This window comes from Drosophila novamexicana, unplaced genomic scaffold, assembly GCF_003285875.2.
Source record: "Drosophila novamexicana strain 15010-1031.04,08,12 unplaced genomic scaffold, DnovRS2.1 tig00004554-arrow-pilon, whole genome shotgun sequence".
Classification (NCBI taxonomy): domain Eukaryota; kingdom Metazoa; phylum Arthropoda; class Insecta; order Diptera; family Drosophilidae; genus Drosophila; species Drosophila novamexicana.
Window position 1 is genome coordinate 4,916,816 of NW_020825051.1, and position 9,847 is coordinate 4,926,662.

General features: G+C 42.8%; 1 protein-coding gene across 8 annotated transcripts in view; it reads right to left on the reverse strand.

Annotated features, from left to right (window-relative positions):
* LOC115769578 (flocculation protein FLO11) overlaps nt 1–6,959 on the reverse strand; it is a 28,183-nt gene extending 21,224 nt beyond the window's left edge. For all 8 annotated transcript variants that reach the window (XR_004018759.1, XM_030714446.1, XM_030714445.1 and 5 more), the window contains exon 1: nt 6,620–6,959. The gene's annotated coding sequence lies outside the window, so the exon portion shown is untranslated. The remainder of the gene's footprint in view (nt 1–6,619) is intronic.
* Between the last annotated feature and the right edge of the window lie 2,888 nt (nt 6,960–9,847).

Consider the following 9,847-nt stretch of genomic DNA (forward strand, 5'->3'; position numbering starts at 1 on the left):
TCTTCTTTTAAAGACCTTTTATGAAGGTTATAAATTTACTCGCGCATAGTTTATTGGCAATCTCTAAGCGCAACTATGTAATGTTGTAATCAATTTGAAGCTTTACTAAATTTTTTACAAACATTTTTTTGCGAAATGTAAAAGCGCGCGCTGCACCATCCCCGCCGACGCGCTGCCCCGCCGCCCCGCCGTTCTTTGTCGATGCATTATGCGAGGCAACACGTTTTTTATTAAATTTTATTAGAGTGGCGCATGCACACGGACAGAAGCAGCTCCCAAAAGCACACCACAGCAGCGGCAACAACACGCACACACACACACACATTGAGCGTGAGGCAAATGCAAGTGGAAGCCTTGGGGAGGTCACAGCCTGATCCTGGCTGCTAGCTTTATGGCGCATTTGCCGCAAAACAAAATCTACACCCACAGTGGTCGCTGGGGGTGGCGTTGGTGTTGGGGTGGTTGGGGAGTATGTATTCCTAGTGCTGTTGCAGTGTTTATGCCTGCTTATGTCGTTTGGCTTACTCACATTTGCCACGCGGCTTTGTGCTGCATAAATTTCAGCGGCACACGCCCCTTTGCTGCACGACCCGCCCCCCTTAGCAACTGTGCTACGTGTGGCCCTTTGTATTAAGTGCGAAGTTTTTATTTGCCGCGTACTATTCAACATAATGAGGCAATTCAGTTGTTGGTTCTTTATTGTGTGGCGCCGCGCTTTGTACTCAGTTGTTGCATTTGCAGTTGCTGTTGAAGTTGCAGTTGCAATTTAAGCCGCTGCGCTTTAATGCCGCACTTTGTATGCGAGCAAATCCTTGAGTTCCGATTGGGCCGCATATGTAAATTGAGCATCGCAGTAATTATGCGCATAAATAAGGCGTAAGCGTGCCTCGAACTTGCAACATCAACCTGCAACTTGGGCGCTGGCTTAATCGACGTGGATGCGACAGATAACAACAGGCAACTGCCTGCCCGGCCCGGCCTGGCCTGGCAGGACGTGTGGCACGTAGCTCATGCATAAGCATAACAATGCCCATTACCATTACCATTACCATTTGGATGCTTGTGCACCAAATCGATGTGGCATGCAACAGCTGCACGCTTACAACTCTGGGCCAACAGCCAACAGACGCCGCCATGCATTTTAAAATTGTGGCCTAAATGAATGGCGACTAGAATGCGACTACTTGCCACGTGGCCAGCTGCAGTAAATGCCACAATGCCACAAAAGGACTTTAGCTGTCGGCCAAAGTTCTGCTCTGATTAAAACACGCGGCCAACAGTTGCTGACAGTTTTAATACAAAGGCGTCAAAATAAAACTTGCCAAAGATGGACGCCAACTTTTTGCATTTCGCATGCAAATTGACAACAACAACAACGACAACGCGAATAAGTACAGTAAATACTCATTGCAGCTGAAATGCGCTCGAGGTGGCAGCCAGCCCGTGGCCAGGCCAAATAGCGGACCCCGTCCGACCCGGCGTTGCGTGGTTAAAAGCAATTGCATTTTGGTAATTGAACAAGTCAACGCTTAATTATTGTACTACACTGAAAGGCAACCATAACTGTCTGGCTGCCTGCCACAAAATGGGGCGTGGCAAAGGGGAATGAGGCTTGCGGCAACAGTCGAACGAAATTCTCATTTATTCAAGCGCACGCGAAACGGCCGGTAAGGGGGGGGGGGGGGCTGTGGGTGTTGGGGAGGAAAAGTACATTTCCATGGCGTGGAAAATGTGCAAAAATGAGCAATTGCTTTTGTAAACGTTTGTTGTTCCTTTTTATAGTTGTTTGCTGAAGTTGTTGTTGCTGTTGTTGTTGCTGATGGGCCGCACATGTTCTGGTTGTTGCTGCAGTCATAATACCCAATATCTGGCCGGTAAAGGGTATATAACAGGTGTGTATGGGTGCATTTGGAAATTTGCACCAGGTTAAGTGGTTCAATTCACGTGACCACGGAGGACTATGCGGTGCATTTAAAGTGATCATGGCGCATTTAGCTTGTTAAGCAAAGTTTTCGTATATTTAGCAGGTACATACAGAGAAAAATACCTATAATAGTAAGGTGACCATGGAGAACGTTTGCTAAAACTAGACTAGATAACAAAGAAAGAGACCGTGGAGGAAGTCCATCAAAGCCAAGGGCTATGGATAGTAGATAACAAGTCAGTAAGTTGGCCGGGTCTGTTTGGCGTATAAGGCAGAATAAAAGAGACCATGCAGGAAATGTATAAGTATTTTATATATGGCATCAAATTAATAGGACGCATCTAATAATATCTACAAGCTGTAAGAAATATCTCAGCTTTAGTGTTCATGGAGAATTTTAAAGAAAAAGAAAGATAAAAGTGTTCCAAAAAGTTATCAAATAGTTCTCCATGGTCACTTAAACAATTTCCTAGAGATTTCCAAAGAAAAATTCAAAAGCAGCTAACAAAAAATATATTCTAAAGAACCTTAAAATATTCTACAGGATATCTATAGGTCCCTCAGCTTGAGGTGATGCTCTTCTGCTGCTGTCTGTTTGCGCTTGATGCGTTTTAATTGACGGCTCATTTTGACCCGGTGCACACACACACACACACACACACACGCACATACTAAAACATACATTTCAAGCCACAATCCCGTAAATGTATTGCTTAAAGCAATTGCTTTTGGCGGCTTTAAATTGTTCTTCTCTCTTTTTTGCCTAGTTAAAAACTGATCTATTTCCGTTATTGGGAAAGTTTCAGTATAAATGGCGGCTGGTCCAAAGCCTCAATGAATATATTTCTTGGCCCACACACACTCATACACACACAGTATAAACAACAACAAAGTCGGACACTTGATAGGTTTTTGTGCCGCTTTGGGATTGTTGTGCTGTCCCCCGCCGACCCTCACCACCCAGCCCGCCGCCCGTCGCACAAAGCAACGCCCCCGCGCTCTATTGGCCATAAATCAATTTTTCAAAAATGACACTGGGAAATGGAAAAAGTAAGCTCAAAGCTGTGCGAATATTGAAAGCTACCGAACGCGCCGCTCTCATATCATCTACTGCACGCGCCCTCACCCGCGCCTCCCCCTGCTCCTGCAACTCCAGCCTCCATGGGCAACCAATAGACGCCATATAAAAGCCGCTGCTCATATGGGTGTGTGCACATACATGCACACAGAGCTCTGATAAACTCATCGCATAAAAAATGTATATTTTTACTTGCATTTTGTGTGCTTCTTCTTTCTTTCTTTCCTTTTTTTGGCCAGCAAATCTTTGCAGCTGGCGTTGAAAAGTTTTTTCGACGGGTTTGTCATCATAAATTTTAATATTTCCTACATTTTTTTTTGGGTTTTTTTGTTTATTCGGACTCTGTATCTGGCGCAACAATGCACAGGCAAAGGATGCAGAGCTTCGCCTGGAAATGTGAAAATGAGCACGTTAATAGCAAAAAGGCAGCTGCAGCTCAGGCCAAAGGCAATGCCAGCGGCAAACTAGATGCCGGCGCACGAGGCGTATGCGCAATGCAGCTGCAGGAACCGAAACTGAAACAGAAACCGAAACCGAATCTGGAACAGCCAAGTGGCCAAAACTGCATCCAAACGCCGTGAGATGAATGCATGCTGATGAGTGCTGTGCGAGCACTGGGAATATGAATGAGCACAGTCGAGCGAATTGAATGCTATTGATAGTCCAATGAATCATCCTAATGTGTTGTGTATGTGTGCGCGCTTGTGTGTGTGTGCGTGTGTGGCTCTTGATATATGCAGCACAAATCAATTTGTATAGAAACTGAAAAAATGGTGTGCAAAGAAATAAGTTTAGGTATACAAAGAAATTACTTTGACTTTTACTTTTTAAGCAAACAGCTTTACGAAATGTGAGCTGCAGATTCATTTCTCTTTGTTAAATAACATTCGGCACTTCATAACTGGCACAACTTTACCAGAACTTTGCTTCAGTCCTTAAAAGTTTTCAGTTGGTGGCCTCTAGATCAATTGGGCATCTAAGTCTGGCAACATTATGCTTGATCAAAATTCATGTAAAAATGGTACCCTCAAATATGCTATATAGCCACAGGTTCAAATTCCCCTCGCCCAGTACCCGCTAGTACATGTATATGCATTCATAAATATGCACCTATATTCATTCAAAAAAGTTCATGCTAACAACACAACTTTTTAATATAAACGACTTGCGATGAAAACATCAAAACGTGTAGAGCTTACTTGAATTCATGAGAATTGCATAGAGAGGCAAAAGTGCAAAATATGTTTATTTTAATTTGCAACACAGCGGGACGTAAAGTTGCTTTGACTTTTGCACACACAACTAACACACATACCCACCTAATCACACTCATGTTTGTTGAAGTATTTCCTTTAGACCGCCGTCTTGTGAATGCATGTTAAATTCATATTTATTTATTTATTTTATTTGTTGTTTTTGTGGCAAAGCAGAAAATAATTCCAAGCGATGTGACAACAATTATTGAAGCCTGTTCAAATAAATGCTTGCCATATTTTTGTTCAACTTCAAACTTGCAGTTATTTCAGGCATTTCGAAGCTTTTGCATTTCTTTGAATTGAAAAAATCTGGCTTGCAGCTCTGACAATTTGGCAATTGACTTGAAATGAATTCATTTAGTCGAGTGCACTTAATAACATGTTGTCAGTCGATAATTGACATTCGAATGTCAACTGAACTTCCGGCAATGGTTAAAATTAACAAGCAAAGCCTCTTCATTTGCATGTTGTGAATAGCTGAGTAGCCCGTTGGCCAAGTTATGAATGCATCTGAATGTTGCGGCTGTTGCAAGTAGTTCAGCAGCAGCCGCATGAGGAGAGGTGTGTTCGAGTGTGTGTGTGTCAAGGCAGAGACCTTTTCATTATTACATTTCAGTTGCGTTTACTTAATTATTACTTGGCTTTAGAGTTGTTGTTGCTGCGGTCTTTGGCAATGGTTTAAGGCTTTTTGTTTACGACTCGCCAGCAGAGCGTGCAAACTACACGCAATTGACAAGCTCGTAATCAAGCAGCATAATTGCAAATTGTTGTTGCCATGGCGCCTCATGTTGTCGTCGTTGTTGTTGTTGTTGTCGCAGCTCTTTGGCAGCTAAACTCCAGACGCTTATGTTTGCCAATTTGCGTACTTTGTAAATTCTTTATATAAACAACAGCAGCAAAGCGCTCCTTATATGTATACAGATTCCTATATACACATAATAATTACGCAATTGGCAACTTTTCTGCCCGCCCGACTCTCCCGCTTCACTCGACTTCAGCAGCAGCTGCGACTTGTTAATATTCATAATAATTTCCACTGTTTTAGAACCTGATTGGAATTTCAATTTGAAAGTTCTTCAAATGTTTTGTGGCGCTTTGTTTTATTCTCGTTTATTTTGTCGAAACCGGAACACATCAATTCGATCACAAGTATTTTGATTTATTTATTGCATGAATCATAATTATGGCCAACAGAATGTAACTAGATTTTCGCATATAATTTATAAAAATATTATTGATTTTCCGTTGCCGAACTGGCAAATGCCAGTATATGGCCATAAGCTGACATATCAAATATCATACATCATGCATATCATGTATGTACGCAAGAGTTAAGATCTCGTTTGTCAAAGTCAAAGTTTTTTGGTTTCTTTATTTAAGTGAACTAGGGCTGTTTTTCTATTTGTTAAACATTCAGGTATCTGGGCATTTGGATTCGTTTTTGCTAAGCTTCAGTTTCTTCCTCTGGCCCATGCGTCGTATGCTTAACATTTTGCTGATTTGCCCAATTTATATGCCCGGCGGGCATTTGCTCGCGTTCTTATTTGATGCGATTCGAGAAGCCAAAGTGAATGGCCAAGTCATGATGGAGGCATATTTGTTAGCGCCTTGGCATGCAAATGCCGTTATTGTTTGGCGGCGGTATTGCGAGCATACATATAACTGGCATAAAAGACCGCCCAGATATTTAATATGCATAACTGTGCGGGAAAATGTATTTGTGCACGCGTCAACTGAAGCGCGAACCAGCAACAAATGCAGCAACGACGACAACAACAACAACAACAACAACAACAACAACAACAACGACAGCAGCATTGAAATCGAGACTTACCATAAATATAGGCATTATATAGTATACTAGCGGCAATTAACCGGCTTTGCCCGCGCCCAAGTTTCTTGCATCACATGTAAGGCATCACTTTTCACCCATTTTCCACGCGTGCGAAACATGTGTTAAACTGAATTGAAGTGAATTTTGTTTTATGAAGAGTGTGGAACACTTCTCGAGGGAATTGTTCAAAAAGAACTTGGAAAATAAGTTTTGAAAAACTGATTGTATTTTCCACACTTGATTTTCCACACTTGCGGGTGGAATTACTGAAAACCCCAGTTTAGTGTGCATTTACATAAGATAAGATAACTAGAGTAAACATTTCAGAGTAAACATTTCAGCTTTCCGCTCTTGCCTTTTCATTCATCATCAATCAATCAATTATTTTATAGATATATATTATAGGGTATATGCATTTATGGGTGGGTGTCTGTGATCTAATACAATTTGTCTGGCTGGCAGCTTGCGGCATCAGCTGGAAATTTATTTGGCAGACGAGCGATGCAAATTTGCTTAAGCAAACCCACCTTTGGCTGGTTTCTCTCTGCGCTTATCTTATCGCCGACTTCTTCTTTTGTTTGTTGCCCGTAATTGAATTGCGAGCTCACGGGCGCTTGTTGAATTCGTCGCGGAGACACGCAGACAAATGCACTTTGTCTCTTCTAGTTTTTATTTGAACTTTTTTATAGATTTTTTCCTGCTTTTAATGGACTACACTTCTTTTTTCATTTGCTGCGTCTGACCTTGATTGCAGCCTCTGGCATTATTTTCTTTTTATCGTCGTTGTATCACGTTTTATAACTTTTTTTCTTCAGTCAACTGACTCGCTCTGGCGTCATATTTGTTATTATTATTAGCCAAACGCGTCAACGGCAACTGACGGGGCACTACGCATATGGCGAGTACCTTAGAATCGATCGCCAAGCCAAGTGAGAAAGCTTCCGGCGGGAGCTTTGAGCAACAGGTGAGCGTTTGAGCTTTTGTCAGCTAAGCTGATAATGCCAGTACTTGTGCATGTCTACAGTGTCTCACAAAAGTAAGCACCTCACAAACGATAGTCAAGTCATGTGAGAAAGCTTTGAGCAGCAGGTGAGCGCTTGAGCTTTGTCTAGTGTTCGTCAGGGTGAGTGTTTGTCAGCTAAGCTGTTAATGCCAGTGCTTATGCACATTACAGTCTCTTACAAAAGTAACCACCTCACAAACATGCGCCAAGTCAGGTGAGAAAGCTGTAAGCGAAAGCTTTGAGCAGCAGGTGAACACTTGAGCTTTGTTAAGCGCTCGAGAGTGTGAGCTTTTCTCAGCTAAGCTGATAATATTAGTGCATTTGCATGTTTACAGTGTCTCACAAAAGTAAGCACCTCACAAGCAAGCAAGACTATGTGAGAAAGCTGCACGTTAAAGCTGTGATTAGTTGAACCTTTTCTTGGGTCTAACTAACCCGAGTTTATCACCCTGTACAGGGTCCATAAAAAGTTGGCACACACACACACACACTTTGTTGCACATACATCAATGCATAACAGTGCATATGCATAACTGTTGCAGCTATTAAAATGGAATTTTCTTATCAGTGCACTGGCAAACCGAATAGAATTCAACACGATGAACCGACGGCAGAGAAGGTGCCCAGTCCCAAGCGCTGGTTAGCCAGGGGAACTAGTTGCCCGCCAAATGGCTTGGCCCGAGCCTGCGCCTGGGGCTGGACCCGACTTGGCAGGGCGTCAAGTGCCATAAAGAGCAACACTTGCAACCCAAAAACTAACTAAAGTGCAGGTCCTTGCCATGTGCCTCAGCTAGCTACTCGTTGTTGCCACCCATTTGGCAGGGCGCTCATCTTTCAAAGGCGTCGTATTGCGTAAGTGTTGCTGTTTGCTGTTATTGCTGTGCATACACACGCGCGCACACACACGCACACACACTCGCACACATAGACGTGTGTACAGAGAGAACTAAAAAGAAAACACAAAGAAAAACATTTACAAAACTTCCATTTCCGTTTTATATGGGCTCGCTGGGTAAAACAAGCCCGCCCCTCTCTAAGCGGTGCAGACCCCACCTCCCCCCCCCCCCCCCCCCCCCCCCCCCCCCTCCTGCTGCTTCTAATGCCAACTGACAGTGCCAGGTTCCCATCAGCCTTACACATTGCCCCGCCCCTCGTCTTCCGCACAGCATCAGGCATGCGGGGAAATTGAAAAAAGATAGTTGCACATAGTTAGATGAACCAAATGGCAGCCCACTAGACAGCAGCAATCCTTAACGCCCACAGATCCCGCCCCCCCCCCCCCCCCCTTTCCTTTGGCCCGTCGAGCAAAAAAAAGGGCAACCTGAAACGTTACAAAGGTAAGAAAAATGCTGTTGGGGGCGACGGAAGTACGCATTGTACAAGTTGAGCAGCTAAATCAAATGATAAAATGAAGTTGTAGTCCTTAAGCGAGGCGCGCGACCGCGAGCCCAACAGGACAGCAGGACAACTGCCAACTGCCAACTGCCAACTGCCAACAGGCAACAGTCAGTGGCCAACAGCAACAGGAGCTGCTGTTGCCGCTGTTGCCGCTGTGGCATGCAACCTTGGGACACAAACAGCCGACGATGAGCTTTTCACCACACTGTGTGCAAAAAACTCAAAGAAAAGCGCTCAGAATTTGAGTGTGTTTTCATACTGTTTGGATTTATGCTCTTATCAGAAGTGCGTGTGTTATGGCGGGATCTGTTTCCATGTGTATAAATAATTAAATCAATATAATATGATAAAATAGAGAAACAATGGATTTCTGTGTCCGAAAAATAAATACACTTCTTTACATGTAGCACATATGCAACTTTATTAATTTTACCTCCGACTGGTTGATGTCGAATGTAGTTATCTTAAAGGACTTAAAGCTAGAGGACTTACGTTCGCTAGCTAGATTCTCTATATTTTGAGAACAGTACAATTATTTATACAAAAATCTATTTTACAAATACCAAGACAACTTTAAAATACGTTCAACAAGGCCCACACATACTTTCCAGCCTGCTGAAGTTGTAGAAATCGTAGCATACTTTTGCGCTGGCCATCCAATTAACCCTTGTGCTTGCGCCCAATCATGCCCCACAAGCTTTGGCGCTGACTAATTAATTGTATATTCTTATCAATTAACAGTACTTTAATTGCTTAAATAATGCGTGTTGCCTATTTACTGAAATCTTTTGCGACATGTGCGTTTAGCTCAATCAACCGCAAGAGACGAAAATTTCCCAAAGCCAATTATCACACACAAATTAGCGCTCGATCAAAATAGATGTCAAATAAAATTGGTTTATTTTAGCAAAAATATTTCGCAGCCTATTCACGCGTCCATTGTCAGCGCGAATTTGGCTAAAATTATCAGCTTCCTATCAATTGGTAGCATCAATAGCCAATCGATCTTTCGACCCGATATATTTTCGCGCATTTATCAAGCTGTGACGTCACCAATCGCAGCTAATCGGAAAATGTATACTTGAGTAAAGAGCACACATTTTGAACGGGATCCTTATCAGCAATGGCTGATACAACGCCCAGCACACCCACAAGTGCCTGGAACTGTATTTAATAAGCAATTAATTGTTTAAAACTGTTCGGGCACCGGAATTAGCACTCACAAATTATTCAACATGTATACGTCGGTAAAATGTTGAAATGGCACAGAAATTCACACCTTACCGTACGCATTACCGTTCAGCTATTCGGATAATCAATCAATTAGAGCTCTAAAATTAGCTAATTTGCATTG